Source organism: Phocoena phocoena, chromosome 2, assembly GCF_963924675.1.
Source record: "Phocoena phocoena chromosome 2, mPhoPho1.1, whole genome shotgun sequence".
NCBI lineage: Eukaryota > Metazoa > Chordata > Mammalia > Artiodactyla > Phocoenidae > Phocoena > Phocoena phocoena.
The window spans coordinates 124,670,794-124,692,179 of NC_089220.1; the positions used below are offsets into that span (position 1 = coordinate 124,670,794).

Here is a 21,386-nt window from a genome sequence, read left to right on the forward strand (position 1 = left end):
AAGAAAAATATATGCTGTCCATGGAAAACACACTTTATTAGATTCAGGGATACAAATAGGTTGAAAGTAAAAGGATGGAAAAAGATATATCATGCAAACAGCTGACACTAGGTTGCTATAGTGACTATACTAATATCAGACTTAAAATTGGCTTTAAGAACAAATGTTACCAAAGAAAATAGGGATGTTACATAATGATAAGAGTCAACCCATCAGGAAGGTGTAAACATACATGAACTTAACAGAGCCCCCAAATACATAAAGCAAACACTGAGAGAACTGAAGGGAGAACAACAATAATATTTAGGACACAGAGAGGAACTTTTCAAAAGAAAAAATAATATTTTGAGACTTGAGTCCCACTTTCAATAATGGTAGAACAAATAGACAAATCAGCCGGGAAATAGAAGACTTTAACAACACTGTAAACCAACTAAACCTAACAGTCTTCTCTAGAGCAGTCATCCAACAACAACAAAATGCACATTCTTCTCATGTGCACATGGAACATTCTCCAGGAAAGACCACATACTAAGTTGTTAATGAAGACTCAATAAATTTAAAAGGATTGAAATCATGCATTGTATAATGTCCACAATGGAATTAAATTAGAAATAGTAATTCTATACATAGAAAATCCAATAGAATCTACTTTTGAAAAGTAATGTGTGAATTTTCCATGGCTCTTGGCCATGAGGTCAATATTACAAAATCAGCTACTTTTATATACCAGCAAATCTCAGAAAATTAAAATTTTCATAGAGATACAATTTGTAAGTTCCTGGTCTGTGGTAGGTAAGATAAACATACTTCACTCTTTCTTTACCAATTCATAAAGGCATAAAGCATGGTCAGAATGCCTGGAGTATCTATTTGAAGACACTGAAAATAAAATAGTAGCAAATGGATTGGGGAAGAACACCAGAATTTGAAGTACCAAATGGTCAAGGAATTTACCCCTGTTTTTCCTCCAGAGTCTCTTGACTTGAATTTAACACAACTTGAAGTCAGCACTGTTTTTCAGACAATGAGGTTCTAGAATAAACCCTCTTATCTGGCTTGAGGTGTTAGGAAAAAACTCCTAATTCTCAGGTAGAAATTTCATTTAGGTGATGGCTGTGGTAACTTTTGGAACCCAGAAGAACCAAAACTCTGAGAGAGAGAGACTTCCTCTTTATTTGGTGGAGCTGCATTCCTAGAGCTGCGTCACATTTTTTTTTCTCCCTATCCTCTCTCCAGAGAACATACCAGATAGATTGAAGAAAGAGAAGTGGTCAAGAAAATGACCCCATAAAATTGTTTATATGTTCCAGGACTTATCTTGACCTATGTATGCATGGATCTGATCATAATTAGCATATCAAAGATTTTTAGAACTGGACTGATAGTCCACTACCTAGGTTCTAGACATATGTGGAATAGATCTGAAGAGAAGTACAAAGACTTAGAACGCTTACATACAACTCACACTGGAGCCACAAAACACAGAGAACAGTTTGGAACTTGCAGCCTGAACCAGGTCAGTTGCCCGGTAAAAGCAAAAATATCAACATTTTCTATAGAATTTAAGACCCAGAGTCTCACAACATAAAATTTAAACTATGACTATAATCAAATATCCCTTGGCAAATAAAGAACCATGAATATTCCAACTTGTATAAGAAAAGACAATGAACAGACTCCCATGCCAATATGAAACAGTTGTTTCATATTGGCAAAGACTGGCACAGGTATTTTTAAAATACTCAAAGAAACAATTGTGTTTACTCTTTTAACAAATGTTAAAGTTATCAGTAAAGAAATAGAAGATAAAGAGAACAACCAACTAGACATTTTAAAACTGAGAAATACAATAAAAACAACCACAAAAAAAAAATCCATAAAACCCCACCAAAAACCTCACAGGGTTTGACTTCAATGGCTGAATGCAGATAACAGATGATCAAATTAGTGAACTTTCAGATAGTTCATTAAAAATTATCTAATACTTGAAAATGTTATGCCAAGTGAAAGAAGCCAGTCACAAAGGACCATATGTCTATGATCTCATTTACATGAAATGGCCACAATAACAAATCCATAGAGACAGAAGGTAAATTAATCAGCAGTTGCTTAGGTATAATGGAGTAAGGAATAAATGGGGTATGACTATTAATAGATACAGGGTTTCTTTAGGGGGGTGATGAAAATTTTCTAAAATTGATTGTGGAGATGGTTGCAAAACTGTGAATTTAATAAAAATCATTGAACTGCGCACTTTAAATGGGAGATATAAGTAGATTTAAATGGAATGTGAATTATATCTCAATAAAGCTGTCATTAAAAAAAGTATCTAATACTGACAACAGAGAAAATAATGTTGAAGAAAAAAAACCAGAGATATAGGGACCTATAGGAAAATAACAAAATCTAAAATTCTTGTCATTGATGAAGGGGAGTAGAAATAATGTGATGCTAAAAAAAAATGAAAGAATGAAATTACAACACTCCCTAACACCATGCACAAAAATAAACTCAAAGTGGATTAAAGACCTAAATGTAAGACCAGACACTATATAACTCTTAGAGGAAAACATAGGAAGAACACTCTTTGACATAAATCACAGCAAGATCTTTTTTGACCCACCTCCTAGAGTGAGGGAAGTAAAAACAAAAATAAACAACTGGGACCTAATGAAACTTAAAAGATTTTGCACAGCAAAGGAAACCATAAACAAGACGAAAAGACAACCTACAGGATGGGAGAAAATATTTGCATACAAATCAATGTACAAAGGATTAATCTCTAAAATATATAAACAGTTCACGCAGCTTAATATTGAAAAAACAAACAACCCAATCAATAAATGGGCAGGGCTGCCCTGGTGGCGCAGTGGTTGAGAGTCCGCCTGCTGATGCAGGGGACGCGGGTTCGTGCCCCGGTCCGGGAAGATCCCACGTGCCGCGGAGCAGCTGGGCCCGTGAGCCATGGCCACTGAGCCTGCGCGTCTGGAGCCTGTGCTCCGCAACGGGAGAGGCCACAGCAGTGAGAGGCCCACGTACTGCAAAAAAATAATAATAATAAATAAATAAATGGGCAGAAGACCTAAATAAACATTTCTCCAAAGAAGACATAGAGATGGCCACAATGCACATGAAAAGATGCTCAACATCACTAATTATTAGAGAAATGCAAGTCAAAACTGCAATGAGATATCACCTCACACCAGTCAGAATGGCCATCATCAAAAATCTACAAACAATAAATGCTGGACCAGGTGTGGAGAAAAGGGAACCCTTTTGCACTGTTGGTGGGAATGTAAACTGATATAGCCACTATGGAGAACATTATGGAGGTTCCTTAAAAAACTAAAAATAGAGCTACCTTGTGATCCAGCAATCCCACTCCTGGGCGTATACCCAGAGAAAACCATAATTCAAAAAGACACATGAGCCCAAATGTTCACTGCAGTGCTATTTTCAATAGCCAGGTCATGGAAGCAACCTAAATACCCATCAACAGATGAATGGATAAAGAAGAGGTGGTACGTATATGCAATGGAATATTACTCAGCCATAAAAAGGAACAAAACTGGGTCATTTGTAGCGATGTGGATGGACCTAGAGACTGTCATACAGAGTGAAGTAAGTCAGAAAAAGAAAAACAAATATCGTATATTAACACATATATGTGGAATCTAGAAAAATGGTACAGATGAACTGGCTTGCAAGGCAGAAATAGAGACACAGATGTAGAGAACAAATATATGGACAGGAAGGGGGGAAAGCGGGGTTGGGGGTGGGGGGTGGGATGAATTGGGAGATTGGGAGAGATTGGGATTGTCATGGATACACTAATATGTATAAAATAGATAACTTATAAGAACCTACTGTATAAAAAAAAGTAAAATAAAATTCAAATAAATAAATAAACAATTGAGGAGAGACTTCCCTGGTGGTCCAGTGTTTAAGACTCCATGCTCCCAAGCAGGGGGCCTGGGTTCTATCCCTGCTCAGGGAACTAGACCCGGCATGCTGCAACTAAGAGCCCCCATGCCTCAATGAAGATCCTGCACGTAGCAAAGAAGATCCTATGTGCTGCAACTAAGACCAGGTGCAGCCAAATAAATAAATAAATAATTTTTAATAGAAAAAATAATGGCTAAAAACTTCCAAACTTTGACAAATGATATAAACCTGAAGATGTAAGAAGCTGACCAAACCTTAACAGGGTAAACACCAAAGAAATTCATGCAAAGACACATCAATATCAAACTTCCAAACATTAAAGACAAATACAAAGCATCCAGATAAAAATAAGATATTACCTATAGGGAACAGTGATTTAATGTCAGTGAGTTTCTAATCAGACACCATGGAGGACACAAAAGGAGGCTGACATTTATTTTTCAAGTGTTGAAAGAAAAGAATTGTCAAGCTAGAATTCTACATCCAGTGAGAATATCCTTCATAAATAAAGACATTTTCAGATGAAGGAAAACTAAGAATTTGTTGCCAATAGAACTTCTCTTTAAAAAGTTATTAAAAGAGACTGTTAAGGTAGAAAGGGAATTATACCAGAAGGAAACTTGAGATATCAAGAATGAAGGAAGAGCAATAGTTTAAAACTTTTGAATTATTCAAAGTATCTTCTCAGACTATAATGCAATAAAACTAGAAAGATAACAGGAAAATCTCCCAAAGTCTTGGAAATTAAACAGAATACGTTTAAATATGCAATAGACCAAAAAGAAAGTCTCAAGAGAAATTAGAAAATTTTGAGCTGAGTAAAAATAAAACATATAAAAATTTGGGGGTTTCAGCTAAAACAATGTTTAGAGGGACATTTATAGCTTTATATTATTTATATTAGAAAAGAAGAAATGTATCAAATCATTACCTAAGCTTCCACTTTAAGAACAAAAAAGCAAAGAGCAAAACACATCCAAATAAAGCCAAATGAAGGAAATGATAAAGGTAAGAGTAATCAGCAAAACTGACGACAGAAAATAAATCAATAAAATCAAACCTGATTCTTTGAAAACATTAATAAAATTCACAAAACTTCAGCAAGAATAACAAAGTAAAAATGAGTGAAGACACAAATTACCAATATCAGGAATTGAAATGGGGACTGTAATTGTGCTCTGGAGAATAAGTGAATATTAGAAACAGTACTATGGGTATAACTTCAACAACTTAGATGTAATGGACTAATTCTTCTAAAAACACAAACTATCAAAACTTACCCAAGATGAAACCAGAATTGTCTTATAACCATTAAAGAAATTGATTTCATAGGCTTTTTTTTAATGCAAAAAATAAATAAATAAATAAAAAGAAATCTCTAGGCCCAAATATTTTAACTGGTGAATTCTATCAAACATTTAAGAAGAAATTATACTCATTCTGTACAATCTCTGCCAGAAAATTGAAGTAACTCACTTTATGAAACCAGCATTAATCCAATACCAAAACCTGACAGAAAAAGAAAACCACATATTATCATTTATAGACATATATGCAAAAATACTGAAATATTAGCAAATTGATTCCAGCAATATATAAAAAGAATAATATAAAGCATCAAGTAGTATTTACACTACAAATGCAAGACTGGTTTAATATTCTGAAATTAATTGACATAATAACCATATTAATGATCTAAAGAAGAAAAGCTACATGATCATAGCAATTCATGCAGAAAAACATTTGAGAAAATACAGCATCTATTCACAGTAAAAACTCACAGCAAACTATGATTGATAGAAGGGAACTTCCTTAACTCAAAAAATGGCATCTAGGAAAAATCTACAGGTGGGATCATACTTAATTGTGAAAAACTGAATGCCTTCTCCTTAGGCCTAGAAACAAGCTTTCAATACTTCTGTTGAACACCATAGTAAGAAGCTTTAGTCAGTGCAAAAGCCAAGAAAAAAGCTAAAAGCATGCACATTGGAGTGGAAGAAATAAAATATTCCATTTTCAGGACACTTGATAGTCTACATAAAAATCACAAAGACTCTACGAAAATTTCTCCTAGAACTGAGAATCAGTGTCAGAAAATCACAGGATACAAGAACAACACATATGAATCGAGTGTATTTCTATACAGTATAAATGTACATTGGAAAACAGAAAAGTTTAAAAAAAAACCATTTAAATAACTCCAAAATTTGAAATACTTAGAAATAAAAGTAGTAAAATATGTACAGTGTCAGTCTGTAGAAAACTAAAAATCTTGATAAAAGAAATCAAAAAGACATAAAGAAATGGAAAGTCACACTGTGTTCATAGAGTGGAAGATTCAAATAAGTAAACATGTAAAGTCTCCAAAAATTATACATAGATTTAATGCAAACAAATTCAAATCCCAGAGGTATTTTTTAAAATTAATTTTTATTGGAGTACAGTTGCTTTACAATGTTGTGTTAATTTCTGCTGTACAGCAAAGTGAATCAGTAATGTCCATCAACAGAGGAATGGATAAAGAAGATGTGGCACGTATAGACAATGGAATATCACTCAGCCATAAAAAGGAATGAAGTAGTGCCATTTGCAGAGACCTGGATACACCTAGAGACTGTCATACAGAGTGAAGTAAGTCAGAAAGAAGAAAACAAATATCGTATATTAACGCAAATATGTGGAATCTAGAAAAATGGTACAGATGAACTTGTTTGCAGAGCAGAAATAGAGACACGTATGTAGAGAACAGACTTATTGATACCAAGGGGGAAGGAGGGGGAGTGGGCTGAAAATTGGGAGACTGGGATTGACATATACACTACTATGTATAAAATGGATAATCAATGAGAACCTTCTGTATAGCACAGGGAACTTTACTCAGTGCTCTGTATCATAAAGAGAAATTAAAGAAACAATACCATTTACCACTGCAACAAAAAGAATAAAATACCTAGGAATAAACATACCTAAGGAGACTAAAGACCTGTACTCAGGAAACTATAGTATACTGATGAAAGAAATCAAGGACGACACAAACAGATGAAGAGACGTACCATGTTCTTGTATTGGAAGAATCAATATTGTGAAAGTGACTATACTACCCAAAGCAATCTACAGATTCAGTGCAATCCCCATCAAATTACCAATGACAGTTTTCTCAGAATTAGAACAAAAAATTTTAGAATTTGTATGGAAACACAAAAGACCCCAAATAGCCAAAGCAATCTTGAGAAAGAAAACAGTGCTGGAGGAATCAGGCTCCCTGACTTCAGAAGCTACAGTAACAGTATGGTACTGGCACAAAAACCAGAGGTATTTTGGTAGACATGGACACATGATTCTATAATTTATTTGGAAAGGCAGAGGAAATAGACTATCCAAAACAACTATGAAAAACAAAGATAAAGTTTCAGTACTCAGATTACCTAATTTTAAGGCTCACTACAATACTAATCAGTGTAGTGTGACAGTGGTGAAGAGATGAGAAAGTGTTCAAAGGAACAGCATACAGAGACTACACAAATGTAGCCAAATGATTATAGTCAAATGTGCAAGAGCAATTTGATGGAGGAAGAATAGTGGTGTTTGAACAACTACATATTCATAAGCAAAAGGTGAACCTGGAAATAAATATTAACATAAAATAGCTCAAAGTGGGTCATAGATCATCATGTGAAACAAAAACTATAAAACTTTTTAAAGAAAATACAGGAGAAAACCTACAAGGTCTAGGGTTTGGAGCTGAGTTATTAAACATGGTACCCAAAGTATGGTACATAAAAGAACAAATGAAAAAACAAGCTACAGGCTGGGAGAGAGTATTTGCAAATCACCCAACTGACAAAAGACTTGTACTCACTGTGTGTAAAGAATTCTTCAAACTCAAGAGTAAGAGAAAAAAAATTTTAATGGGTAAAAGATGTGAACTGACACTTCACCAAAGAGGATATAAAGATGGCAAATAGATGCATTAAAAGATGTTCATCATCCTTAAGTACTAGGTAAATTAAATTAAAACCATGATAAGATACTGCTACAAACCTCTTTAAACTATTTTAACTATAGAATGGTTAAATTTTTTAAATGCTTACCATAGTTAGGACTGTGGAGAATGTGGAGCAATTGGAACCTTTGTAAACTGCTAGTGGAAATGCAAAATTGTACAGCAATTTTAGGAAAGTTTAGCAGTTTCTTATAAATTTAAACATGTTCATATAATATGACCCAGCAGATGACTTCTGGATATTCATGCTAGAGTGGTGAAATTTTATTATTTTCACATAAAAACCTGTACATTAATAGTTATAGCAGTTTTATTCATAATTGTTAAAAACTAGAAACTACCCAAATGTCTTTTAGTTGAGGAATGGATCAACAAACTATGGTACATTTCTACAATGGAACAATATTTATAGGAAGGAATGAACTTTTGAATCATGTAACAACTTGGTGTAAGACGCTATGCTTAAAGTGAAGGAAGCTGGACTCAAAAGGTTACATACTGTACGATTCCATTTATATGACATTCTCAGCAGAACAAAATTACAAGGATGGAGAACTGATCAGGAGTTATGAGTGGGGAGAAGGTGACTACAAAAAGATAGAAGAAAGAAGTTTTGGGGGGAGGTGATGGAACTGTTCTGTGTCCTGATTATGTTGATAATTAAACAAATACATACATGTGTTTTGATGAGACTGTTACAATTTGTCTGTCACCCAAGACTAGAACACTAATAGGAATATCTCTGTGTAATAAATTTTTCTGAAACGTCTCCAAAAACCAATATATTTTAGACCCAGATTGTGCTACAGCAGTAGTTACTTGTGCATGAAAAATACTTCAAAAACTGCAATGAGTCTCCCAGGTCTGTAGTTCTGTACTCAAAAGATATATTTTAACCTGTTCAGAAGTGTTTTGGCTTCTCTTTTTGCTAAAGGTATTGCAGATTCATCTAGACACTGTAAAGTAAGCACTTGGCACAATTTTGAAATAGTTTAATTTGTTTCCTCTGACATGCTGATTTCTGTTATCAGTCACAGGTGTTGCATATAACCACCTACTCTGTAGTTTTCTTTTACCTTCTTAATTCTTTTTTATAAAAGACATTCTTAATTTTAATAAAATCCAGTTTCTCAACTCATCAAACGCATTCTTTCTCTTCCTTTTATAGTGACAGATATAAGCAATATTACTTTTATGCACAGAAATCCGTTTATCCTATGAAATTTCATGTTTTAAAATAACTTTGGTAATACTCACCATTTTTATAAAGCACATTCATTACACAAATGTTAAAACTTTTCAAGTAATTAAAATGGACTTAAATCTATCTGACGATTTCCAATGAAGTCTATAAGTAGACTATATAAACGTATCTTTCATTTGACTTCTGAAGTTTTTCAGTATCCACTCCTGTTTTTGTAGTTCAGACTACTTCACTTGATTTCTTTGAAAACATCTAGATTCTGATTTTTGTAGTTGTAGCATTCCACATTTTTCTTTTTTCTTTCTTTTTTTTTTTTAGGTCTGAGGATGTTTATTGTGGTTGTTTATGCCAGAGAAAATAACCCAGAAATAACCTGTCCCCCAGTAAAAGATTGGTGAAGTAAACTATATAATAATTTCAAACAATTGGATATGCTGCAGTCATTAAAAATCGTAACTGTACTTCCAATTTGTTGACATGGAAGGAAGGCAGGCCATAGCCGAATATTAAGTTGCGGGCAGGGGAAGCTTACTAAAGTGTGTATATATATATATATATATATATATAGTATAAACCTATTCTTGTGAATATATATATATATATATATATATACCACATATACACACACACACATACACAAAAGTTAGGGAAATTTTAATTTAATTTTTTTAATCAACATTACTTATGATGAGTTCTTTTTGAAAATGTTTGTCTACTGCACCTTGACAACTTTGAATGATATTTTCCTTGTAATGATAAATTATATTCACTTATTCTGCTTTCTAATCCATTGCTATTTTCAGCCAAAAAGAAATGTGAAAATGGTTGGACTGTCTTCTAGTTGAAAAGAAAGTACATCTCTTTGTTGACACCGTCTTTGGATAGAAAATTGAAGAAATCATGAACTCTACCTCATTTTGGGCAGATTAAAGAAATAATATTTGTCAAATAATGATAATGCCTGACACATAGCTAGTGAAAAGTGAATTGAACTGCTCACTGATGCTTTTAAAATGCGTGAGATTTTAATCCAATGTTTTACTTGATGTTTTTAATTTATGTATATTTCTCACAAGAGAGAAATTCCCCCGAATGATGAGGAATTTAGTTCATTTTTGCAGGATGGACTTTCCATCATGATGTCAGATTTCCATCAGGGCTGTAGCCCTCACGCTAGGAGACAGTGTTATGAGGCAAGACTCCATCTCTACTAGTTTCATATGAGAAAGTGGTGAATTCCAACATACTATTTTTTTTTTCATCCTAGTCTCCAAATTAAGGCCCTATTTAAATATTTGTCAGGAATATGATATTTTTAACTTAGATTACCAAGGTCTCGGAACTTTCTTCTTGTAGTGTCACAAAGTACTGTCTACCTAGAAGACATTCTCTCTTCTGTGAACCCTAGTCCTTGAGTTGATAAAGTTTGTGCTCTCTTGGTATACTTACTTCATCTTTCTAGGCCAGAGATTCTAAACTCTGGCAGGTTTCAGAGCCTCTCCACCTTTATGACTGTTTTCCAGGTCCTTCCTTGTATTTTGCATTCCTTCTTCCTCTCAGTAAGTGCAAGCTCACATTCTTCCTGGGTCTGCCCTCTGCACGGGGTTGTAACTTGGCACCTCTGCCCCTCTCCCCATGGTGTCCAAGGAGCTTCTGTCAGCAGACTTGTGAGCCTCTGTGCCACCTTCCAGTCCCACTGTGAGGGCCTCTTCTGATCTGGAAGGGGTATCAGCAGAAGCTCCTCACCTGGATGATGACCTCAGGCCAACACTGGCCTCGGCAGACACCAAAGTAAGAGTCCACTGTTATCCTTTTCTGCCTTGGATGCCATGCCTCTCAGTTTCTTTGTTAGTCCAGACTCCTCCAGGTTTCCTTCACAGATGCTTTGTGATCCTGGAGGGAACCAAGCACAAGGGTATTAGCAGTCTGGCAGCACTAAGGACCTGTTATTTTCTGCCTAAATATTAAAAAAGGAAAACTTCAGTCTGAAGATAGAATGTAATTTGGCAGTGAACTTGGACCAGGAATGGCCACCAACTGTACCAGCTTCAGGCTGAGACCGGTCATATGGCAAAGCATGTTGTATAAATTTAAATCGTTTTCTCGTGGAAAGATCAAACATTTTTGAGCCAAAAAGAAAAAAAACCTAAGTGAGAAGTCTCTTCATTAAATAGCAGATAAGGCATCTTTTTCCTGACTTAAAGACTAAGGCAAGGAAGGAATTAAATGTTCTTACCACAGAATGAAACGGTAATTATGGGATGGAATGGGGGTGTCAACTAATGCTATGGTGATGATCATTTACAATATGTAAATATAACAAATCAACACATTGTACACCTTAAACTTATACAATGTTATATGTCAATTGTATCTCAATAAATCTGAGGGGAAAAGAGGCTTCACCACACCCTTTGCTCATACAATGTAAAAAAAAACACTATGGAATCTGGCATCCTTATTTTTAATGTTTCTGATAGGATAAAGAGCCCAAGCCAGTTTTTCAAGGGTAAAAACCAAATAACACAAAATAAAACCTTTGCTTGCGTAAGCACCTGATACAGCCTCCTCTGCAAAGTATTACTAAACCATTTTACATTCTAACATTCTTGTGATTCCCTTTTGGGTGATGGCAAGTACTTCTGAGCAATGCTTAAAGGGAAAGTAGTTTATTATTCTGAGAGAAAACTCAAATCAGGGGTCTCCTGGACACCTGTCTTTTAAAATATTTAATTTTAAATATAACTCAATACAGAATTACAATAGTTTTCTTCAGGCACAGGAAAGCCACATTACTTTTTTTTCACCTTCCACTGTCAGTTTATAGGGCCTCTTGTAAAGAAATGTCCCAAAGGGGAGATTTACTTCTTTAAACTCATCTTTAATACTGAAGGTCCCCTAGGGTAACAGATGTACTCAGCTGGAAAAGAGAGGAAAAATGCTGTAAGCCCCACTTCCTTCTTGGGCAGCTACCTGGAACATTATGTGGATTCTGTAAATCATGGATGAGGTCTCAGGAGCTAAGAAGGCTTCTTATTCAGGTCAGAAATTCCCGTTGGACCCTTCCGTGATGATTCCTGGGGAATGCTGCTGACTGTCAAGTCAAATTGTGATTCAGTTCATTTAATGTTAATTTACCCAGAGGGACTTCAGATCTGTTGAATGTATCCTTTCATGATGAATTTAGCTTTGCCTGTTGGAAAATAACTTACTGGAATGGGAGCCAACACCAAAAGCACACGTCCCACCTCCAGCCTCCTGTCTGAGGGTCTGGGAGCCTGAGGTGCACCTCTCATTATTGCTGAGTGCAGTTGTGAAAAAAACATTTGAAACCAACGTGGGCTTCAGCAAAGCTCGGTCACTGATTGGGTGGATTACTCCCCGGCCCCTTAGTTTCTGTCTGTAAAATCGGGATGTTAATATGTTGTGAGCCTTCAGCAAAGTGAGGGCATGTTTATTATTTAGAACATGGACGGAATCCTAGCAATTTGTAGCCAGTGTCAGTATATTAGTAGGGCAGAACCCACTTTCTTCAGACACAGGCAACATGGTGATGACGTCTGTCTTCACTATGGCAGGGACCATGGAGGTCACCTTATTTATCAGCAAGGACGCCAGGCACACGTGGGCTGAGGTGCTCACAGCCATAACCAGAATTCGGGCCTCTCTCCTTTCTCCTGTTCATGATTTTATACTACGTCGAGCCTCCTGACCGGGCCTGGCAGTCTATTTAAAAATTCAGTTTAGGGACCTGATTATTTCTGAAGGTTGTGGTCCCCTGTCCATGCCTTGGCCTTGGCCTGCAGGGCACCACCTTCCAAGTTCCTTGCATATGTCAGGCCTGTCCTGGCATTAATGAATGCTGACAACTTTCTGCCTTGGGAAGTTATCCCTGTGTAGACGAGACAGCACCGCTGGAAGAAACCCTTCCAGAGGAATGTTCATGACTCTTTGGGGAATAAGTGGTATCCAGCGTTCTGATTGGAGAGAAGAAAATGGAAATATCGTTTGCTACTGACATTTAACTTCCTAGAACTTCCTAAAACTCATATTTCATTACAAATAATAGCACAAGAAAGGGTTTTATCTGGAAAGAAGATACACTAGGAAAGTGATGAACAGTTTTTCTAGAATAAATTCATGTTAACAGAGTCATTTTTTAAAATTTTATTGGAGTATAGTTAATCTACAATGTTGTGTTAGTTTCAGGTGTACAGCAAAGTGATTCAGTTATACATATACATATATTCATTCTTTTTCAGATTCTTTTCCCTTATAGGTTATTACAGAATATTGAACAAAGTCATCTTACATTAATAAAAAAGAAAGTCGTGTGCAGAACCTTCTTATAGAAGGTGTGAAACCATACATTAAAGGTGAGAATCTTTCCAAACTTTGATATTTAAACAATAAACAAAGCCATTCTTAGCCTTCTCTGACTCTCCTGAAGGTTAAGGCAGGTCCAAGGGGCTGTGAGGTCATCCCTGAAAGGTCCTGCCTCCAGTCCCATGGGCACTGATGTTGAAGGGTGAAGAACACAGATTAAGTATTTGCAGCCATCTAATGCAGGAGCTCTCCCGGCTGCCTCAGAACCTGGGCCAAGCATCCAGGCCACCTGCACTCACTGTGGTGTTCTTTACACATCTCTCTGTGTAGGGTACCTTACAGCGAGAAAGCATATCATTTACATTACTTTTCAAAATGGACAGTAAAACTTGCCTTGCTAAATTGCAAAGCACTAATGAATTAGAGACTAGCTCACAGCATTGTAACTACCTTCCGCCTCTCAATATTCTCTATATTTGCAAGAGTTTTTATGTCTTTGCTGATGTGCAGTGATGTGAACAAGAACCATGCTAATATGGTATTTGTAAAAGATGATATTACTTCACATTCTCCATCCATGGCCAGTCATGCTTTTCCATAAGTTAGTATATAGATATAATTCTTTACTATGTTTAATAGTTACATATATTTAATATACATTTGTATAATACAGATATATATCCACATATATGTGAATGTATGTATACACATACATGTAATAACCTCTCAAGTAGTTCTTTAAATTATTTAAAGATGACTAAATAATTTCTTAAGAATAGATGGCCCTAAAGTCTTGAGTGTAAACAATATATTTCACAAGGCAATTAAAAGTGATATATGAATAATTATTTTCTTTGGTATAAAGAGGTTTTAAAACTTGCCCAAATTTTCATTGCCCATGAGTGGTGAGTTGGGATTCAAACCCAGGCAGCCTGGCTCCAGGCTGTGTTTCCCTCAGGACACACTGGGATTAGAAGTGGAAGGAGAGACAAGTGCAGTGGGCTTTGCGGCTCTTACTTTAGGAACAAATACATAATAAGTCTTATGTGGAAGATAGGACCTGGGCCAGGATCTCTCCTGGTTCCTGGCATTCCTAATCATGAAATTGCTTGAGATGACCCCAAACTTTTAGAAACCTGTGTATAGACAGGGAAGCAGCTTTGAAGGGCACCTTCTCCACTTTCAAATTGTGCTGTGTCTCCAGGCTCAGTGAGATCTCAGAGAAACGCTTAGTGCTCCCATTGGGAAGGCATTCAATACTCCTTTTGAGGACTAGAGTCACAAAACTATGATAATTATTAACACACATTTCTTGTATTACCTATAATGGAATAAAATAAAATTTGTAAAGCATTTTTAAAGTCTCAGAGATAAGAGTTTCTGATAGGTATCTAGTCATCAACAAATGGTAAATGGAAACTATGTAACATTCCCTCTTATTTAAGATGTGCAAAATGACTTTGGTATTCTTTTTATAGGATGTCTGTGTTTTATTCACTGAAGATATATTTATGATTTTCACTTGTGACTGGGGTTCTTTTAGCCCTGTTTTCACCATATCTCCAACTTCTCCCTTCCCTGGTGGCGCAGTGGTTGACAGTCCGCCTGCCGATGCAGGGGACACGGGTTCGTGTCCCGGTCCGGGAAGATCCCACATGCCGTGGAGCGGCTGGGCCCGTGAGTCATGGCCACTGAGCCTGCGCGTCCAGAGCCTGCGCTCCACAACGGGAGAGGCCACAGCAGTGAGAGGCGCGCGTACCGCAAAAAAAAAAAGATATTAAAGATACCATCTAAAACTGGACGCAGTTTTGGACTTCCCTGGTGGAGCAGTGATTAAGAATCCGCCTGCCAGGTTCCTTAAAAAACTACAAATAGAATTACCATATGACCCAGCAATCCCACTACTGGGCATATACCCTGAGAAAACCAAAATTCAAAAAGAGTCATGTACCAAAATGTTCATTGCAGCTCTATTTACAATAGCCCGGAGATGGAAACAACCTAAGCGCCCATCATCGGATGAATGGATAAAGAAGATGTGGCACATATACACAATGGAATATTACTCAGCCTTAAAAAGAAATGAAATTGAGCTATTTGTAATGAGATGGATAGACCTAGAGTCTGTCATACAGAGTGAAGTAAGTCAGAAAGAAAAAGACAAATACCGTATGCTAACACATATATATGGAATTTAAGGGAAAAATATGTCATGAAGAACCTAGGGGTAAGACAGGAATAAAGACGCAGACCTACTGGAGAACGGACTTGAGGATATGGGGAGGGGGAAGGGTGAGTTTTGACAGGGCGAGAGAGAGTCATGGACATATACACACTAACAAACGTAGTAAGGTAGATAGCTGGGGGGAAGCAGCCGCAAGGCACAGGGATATTAGCTCGGTGCTTTGTGACAGCCTGGAAGGGTGGGATGGGGAGAGTGGGAGGGAGGGAGACGCAAGAGGGAAGACATATGGGAACATATGTATATGTATAGCTGATTCACTTTGTTATAAAGCAGAAACTAACACACCATTGTAAAGCAATTATACCCCAATAAAGATGTTTAAAAAAAAAAAAAAAGAATCCGCCTGCCAATGTAGGGGACATGGGTTCGAGCCCTGGTCCAGGAAGATCCCACATGCCACGGAGCAACCAAGCCCGTGTGCCACAACTACTGAGACCCACATGCTTAGAGCCCATGCTCCACAACAAGAAAAGCCACCACAATAAGAAGCCCACGCACCACAATGAAGAGCAGCCCCCGCTCACTGCAACTAGAGAAAGCCAGCACGCAGCAACAAAGACCCAATGCAGCCAAAAATAAATAAATTAATTTTTAAAAAAAGATTCTAAAAAATAATAATAAAAAAAATAAAATAATATTGGACCCAGTTTTGCAATAGGTTTGAAGAAGTCAAATTCACAAACCATGAGGGGCTAAGCTCTCCAGGAAAGGGAGGGGAAGATGATAATCATGACACACAAATGTAACATAAGAACCTACCAGTAAGCTTGCTGTGAAACAAACCATCCCAAATCTAGTGTTTTTTCATACAGGTATACTTGGGAGATACTGCAGGTTCAGTTCCAGGCCACCACAATGAAGCAAATATTGAAATAAAGCCAGCCATATGAACTTTTTTGGTTTTCTAGTTCATGTTTGTACCATATTGTAGTCTAGTAAGTTAACAATAGCATTATGTCTAAAAAAAAGCAATGTGTAAACCTTAACTAAAAGTACTTTATTGTTAAAAAATGCTAACTGACAAGGCAGGGGTGCCACAGACTTTCAGCCTATAAAAGCACAATCAAGTGAAGCTCTATGAAAGCAGATATGCCTGTGTTCCTCATGGTTCTTGGATGGGATGGTGGGCAAGGTGAGGATGGTGTCCCTTACCTATGTGGTTGTTGGCTTGATGTGAGCTGGGGCTGTGAGCCTGGCATTTATCTAATTCCCAGCAGGCTGGCCTGGTCTCTCCATTTGATGGTTGTTTCAGGGTTCCCAAAAAGCAGCAAGACAGGCCAGCCTCTGCACTCAAGCTTTTTCCAAGTCTCTGCTGCTGTTACATTTGCTGTAAGACACATGGCCAAGTCCAGAATCAGTGTGGGAGGAGCTGGCCATGGCCATGGGCAAAGTAAGAGGAGTTCTTATAATTGTTTTTGCAAATAACTCACCATAACCACACACCTTCACCCAGAATCACCTACTATTTAAAGTTTTGCTGATAGACACATAAAAAGTCAACATATAGTAAGTCACCTACATATGAACCTTCAAGTTTTGAACTTTCAAAGATGCAAACATGCATTTGCATATCCAAACAAGTAAGTTAGTTCATGTGTCTGGTGTACATTGTCACTTGCATACATACTCTAAATGACTGTGCTTTTGTATACTTTACTGTACAGTACTGTATAGAGCACAGTAGTACAGTATCTTTATTTCAAGCCCAGCATGTCTGGAAGCAAGCGTAAAAGCAGTGGTGATGTAGTGGTACTGCTAGGAAGAAATTCACAATGCAGGAAATGGCAAGGGGATTTTCTTTATTTGAGGAGGCACTGTTAGGTTTTGATGCACAGGACTCAAATGTAGAACTGTACACAAAGGTCGCAGAAGCTGTTCAGAATGCAATCATGTCATCTATGATGAGAAAAAAAGAGCTACTACCCAGATATCACTGGATCGTTTTGTCAAGAGGGTAGATAGAATTGAATGCAGCAAGGAGCCAGAACCTGTGCCGTCAACATCAGGTGTGAGAGAAATTGCAGCTTGCCCTCTGTCTCCTATTGCTGATAATCCTTCAGTTCTACCATCTCCCACCTCCTCCAGTCAGTAACTCTTCTTACCTGTTCACTTGATGACAGCCCCTCTATGCCAACTGTTGTACCGTACTACTGTACTTTTCAAGGTACTGTACTGTACTGTAAGATTAAAAATGTTTTCTTTTTTTAATGTATTATTTGTGTGAAAAGTATTATAAACCTACTACAGTACAGTACTATATAGCCGATTGTGTTAGGTGGATACCTAGGTTAACTTTGTTGGACTTATGAACAAATTAGACTTATGAACGTGCTCTCAGAATAGAATTCGTTTGTATATAAGGGACTTACTGTAGCAGGTTTTCCACTTGATAGTAAATTTGGATAAGAATGGTTGTGAACTGTTAAAGTGAATATTCAGACAGTGAAAGTTAGAATAGGAAGTATAGGTGTATTTTAAGTGAAAAACTTGCAAGTGGCAGAAACTGTGTTTAAGAGCAAATGTTACAAACACCTTTGGATAACTTTCTTTTTTACCTTTGACACTTTCAACTCATTTAAAGGCATTTTACCTCAAAGTGAGTACTGATTTTCTTAGTCTTCATTTGGTCTCTATATTAGTTTCCTAGGGCTGTCATAAGAAAGTACCATAGGGGGGCTTCCCTGGTGGTGCAGTGGTTGGGAGTCCACCTGCCAATGTGGACTCTCATAGGGGACATGGGTTCATGCCCCGGTCTGGGAAGATCCCACATGCCGCGGAGCGGCTAGGCCCGTGAGCCATGGCCACTGAGCCTGCGCATCTGGAGCCTATGCTCCACAATGGGAGAGGCCACAACAGTGAGAGGCCCGCGTACCACAAAAAAAAAAAAAAAAGTACCATAGGGAGCCTTCAAGATGGCAGAGGAGTAAGATGTGGAGATCACCTTTCTCCTCACAAATACATCAAAAATACATTTACATGTGGAACAACTCTTACAAAACACCCACTGAATGCTGGCAGAGGACCTCAGACTTCCCGAAAAGCAAGAACCAGGTACCTGGTGGTGTGGCTGACAGGGTCTTGGAGCTCTGGCCTGGTGTCAGGCCTGAGCCTCTGAGGTGGGAGAGCCTCAGGACACTGGACCACCAGAAGCCTCCCAGGCCTATATAATATCAATCAGTGACAGCTCTTCCAGAGATCTCTGTCTCAATGCTAAGACACAGCTCCACCCAACGACCAGCAAGCTCCAGTGCTGGAGGCCCCATTCCAAACAACCAGTAAGACAGGAACACAACCCCACCCATTAGCAGAGAGGCTGCCTAAAATCAATATAAGTTCACAGACTCCCCAAAACACACCACCTGACTCAGTCTTGCCCACCAGAAGGACAATATCCAGCCTCATCCACCAGAACACAGGAACCAGTCCCCTCCACCAGGAATCCTACACAACACATTGAACCAAGCTTACCCAGTGGGGGCAGACACCAAAAACAACAGAAACTATGAACCTGCAGCCTGCAAAAAGGAGAAGACAGAAGTATGCAGCAGATGAAGGAGCATGGTAAAAACCCACCAGACCAAAGAAATGAAGAGGAAATAGGCAGTCTACCTGAAAAAGAATTCAGAGTAATGATAGCAAAGATGATCCAAGATCTTGGAAATAGAATGGAGAAAATGCAAGAAACATTTAACAAGGACCTAGAAGAACTAAAGAGCAAACAATAATGAACAACAAAATAAATGAAATTAAAAATTCTCTAAAAGGAATCAATAGCAGAATAACTGAGGCAGAAGAACAGATATGTGGCATGGAAGATAAAAGAGTGGAAATAACTACTGCAGAACAGAATAAAGAAAAAAGAATGAAAAAATTGAGGACAATCTTAGAGACAATCAGGGACAATATTAAACAGACCAACATTCAAATTATAGGGGTCCCAGAAGAAGTAGAGAAAAAGAAAGGGACTGAGAAAATATTTGAAGAGATTAGAGTTGAAAACTTCCCTAATATGGGAAAGGAAATGGTCAAGTCAGGAAGAACAGAGAGTCCCATACTGCATAAATCCAAGGAGAAACATGCAAAGACATATATTAATCAAACTATCAGAAATTAAATACAAGGAAAAAATAGAAGCAGCAAGGGAAAAACAACAAATAACATCCAAGGGAATCCCCATAAGGTTAACAGCTGATCTTTCAGCAGAAGCTCTGCAAGTCAGAAGCGAGTGGCAGAACATATTTAAAGTGATGAAAGGGAAAACCTGCAACCAAGAATACTCTACCCAGAAAGGATCTCATTCAGATTCGACAGAGAAATCAAAACCTTTACAGATGAGCAAAAGCTAAGAGAAATCAGCACCACCAAACCAGCTTTACAACAAATGCTAAAGGAACTTCTCTAGGCAGGAAACACAAGGCAAGGAAAAGACCTACAAAAACAAACCCAAAACAATTAAGAAAATGGTAGAAGGAACATACATATTGATAAGTACCTTAAATATAAATGGATTAAATGCTCCAACCAAAAGACTGGCTGAATGGACACAAAAACAAAGCCTGTATATATACTGTCTAGAAGAGACCCATTTCAGACCCAGAGACACACAGAGACTGAAAGTGAGGCAATGGAAAAAGATATTCCATACAAATGGAAATCAAAAAAAAGCTGGAGTAGAAATTCTCATATCAGACAAAATAGACTTTAAAATAAAGACTATTACAAGAGACAAAGAACGACACTACATAAGGATCAAGGGATCAATCCAAGAAGAAGATATAACAATTGTAAATATTTATGCACCCAACATAGAGGCATCTCAATACATAAGGCAAATGCTAAGACATAAAAGGGGAAATCGACAGTAACACAATCATAGTAGGGAACTTTAACACCTCACTTTCACCAAGGGACAGATCATCCAAAATGAAAATAAATAAGGAACACAAGCTTTAAATGATACATTAAACAAGATGAACTTAATTGATATTTATAGGACATTCCTTCCAAAACAACAGAATGCCCTTCCTTCTCAAGTGCTCACGTAACATTCTCCAGGATAGATCATATCCTGGGTCACAAATCAGACCTTGGTAAATTTAAGAAAATTGGAATTGTATCAAATATCTTTTCTGACCACAGCGCTATGAGACTAGATATCAATTACAGGAAAAAATCTGTAAAAAAATACAAACACATGGAGGCTAAACAATACCCTACTTAATAACCAAGAGATCACTGAGGAAATCAAAAAATACCTAGAAACAAGTGACAATGAAAACACAATGATGCCAAACATATCAGATGCAGCAAAAGCAGTTCTAAGATGGAAGTTATAGCAATACAATCTTACCTCAAGAAACAAGACACATCTCAATTAAACAACGTAACCTTACACCAAAAGCAATTAGAGAAAGAAGAAAAAAAAACCGCCAAAGTTAACACAGGAAAGAAACCATAGGGATCAGATCAGAAATAAATGAAAAAGTAGTGAAGGAAGCAATAGCAAAGACCAATAAAACTAAAAGCTGGTTCTTTGAGAAGATAAATAAAATTGATAATCCATTAGCCACACTTATCAAGAAAATAAGGGAGAAGACTGAAATCAATAGAATTAGAAATGAAAAAGAAGTAACAACTGACACTGCAGAAATACAAAGGAT

The 21,386-nt window shown here is 37.2% G+C and overlaps 1 protein-coding gene across 1 annotated transcript in view; it reads left to right on the forward strand.

The window, feature by feature from the left end:
* GABRG3 (gamma-aminobutyric acid type A receptor subunit gamma3) overlaps nt 1-21,386 on the forward strand; it is a 596,953-nt gene that overhangs the window by 462,125 nt on the left and 113,442 nt on the right. The gene's annotated exons all lie outside the window — the stretch shown is intronic.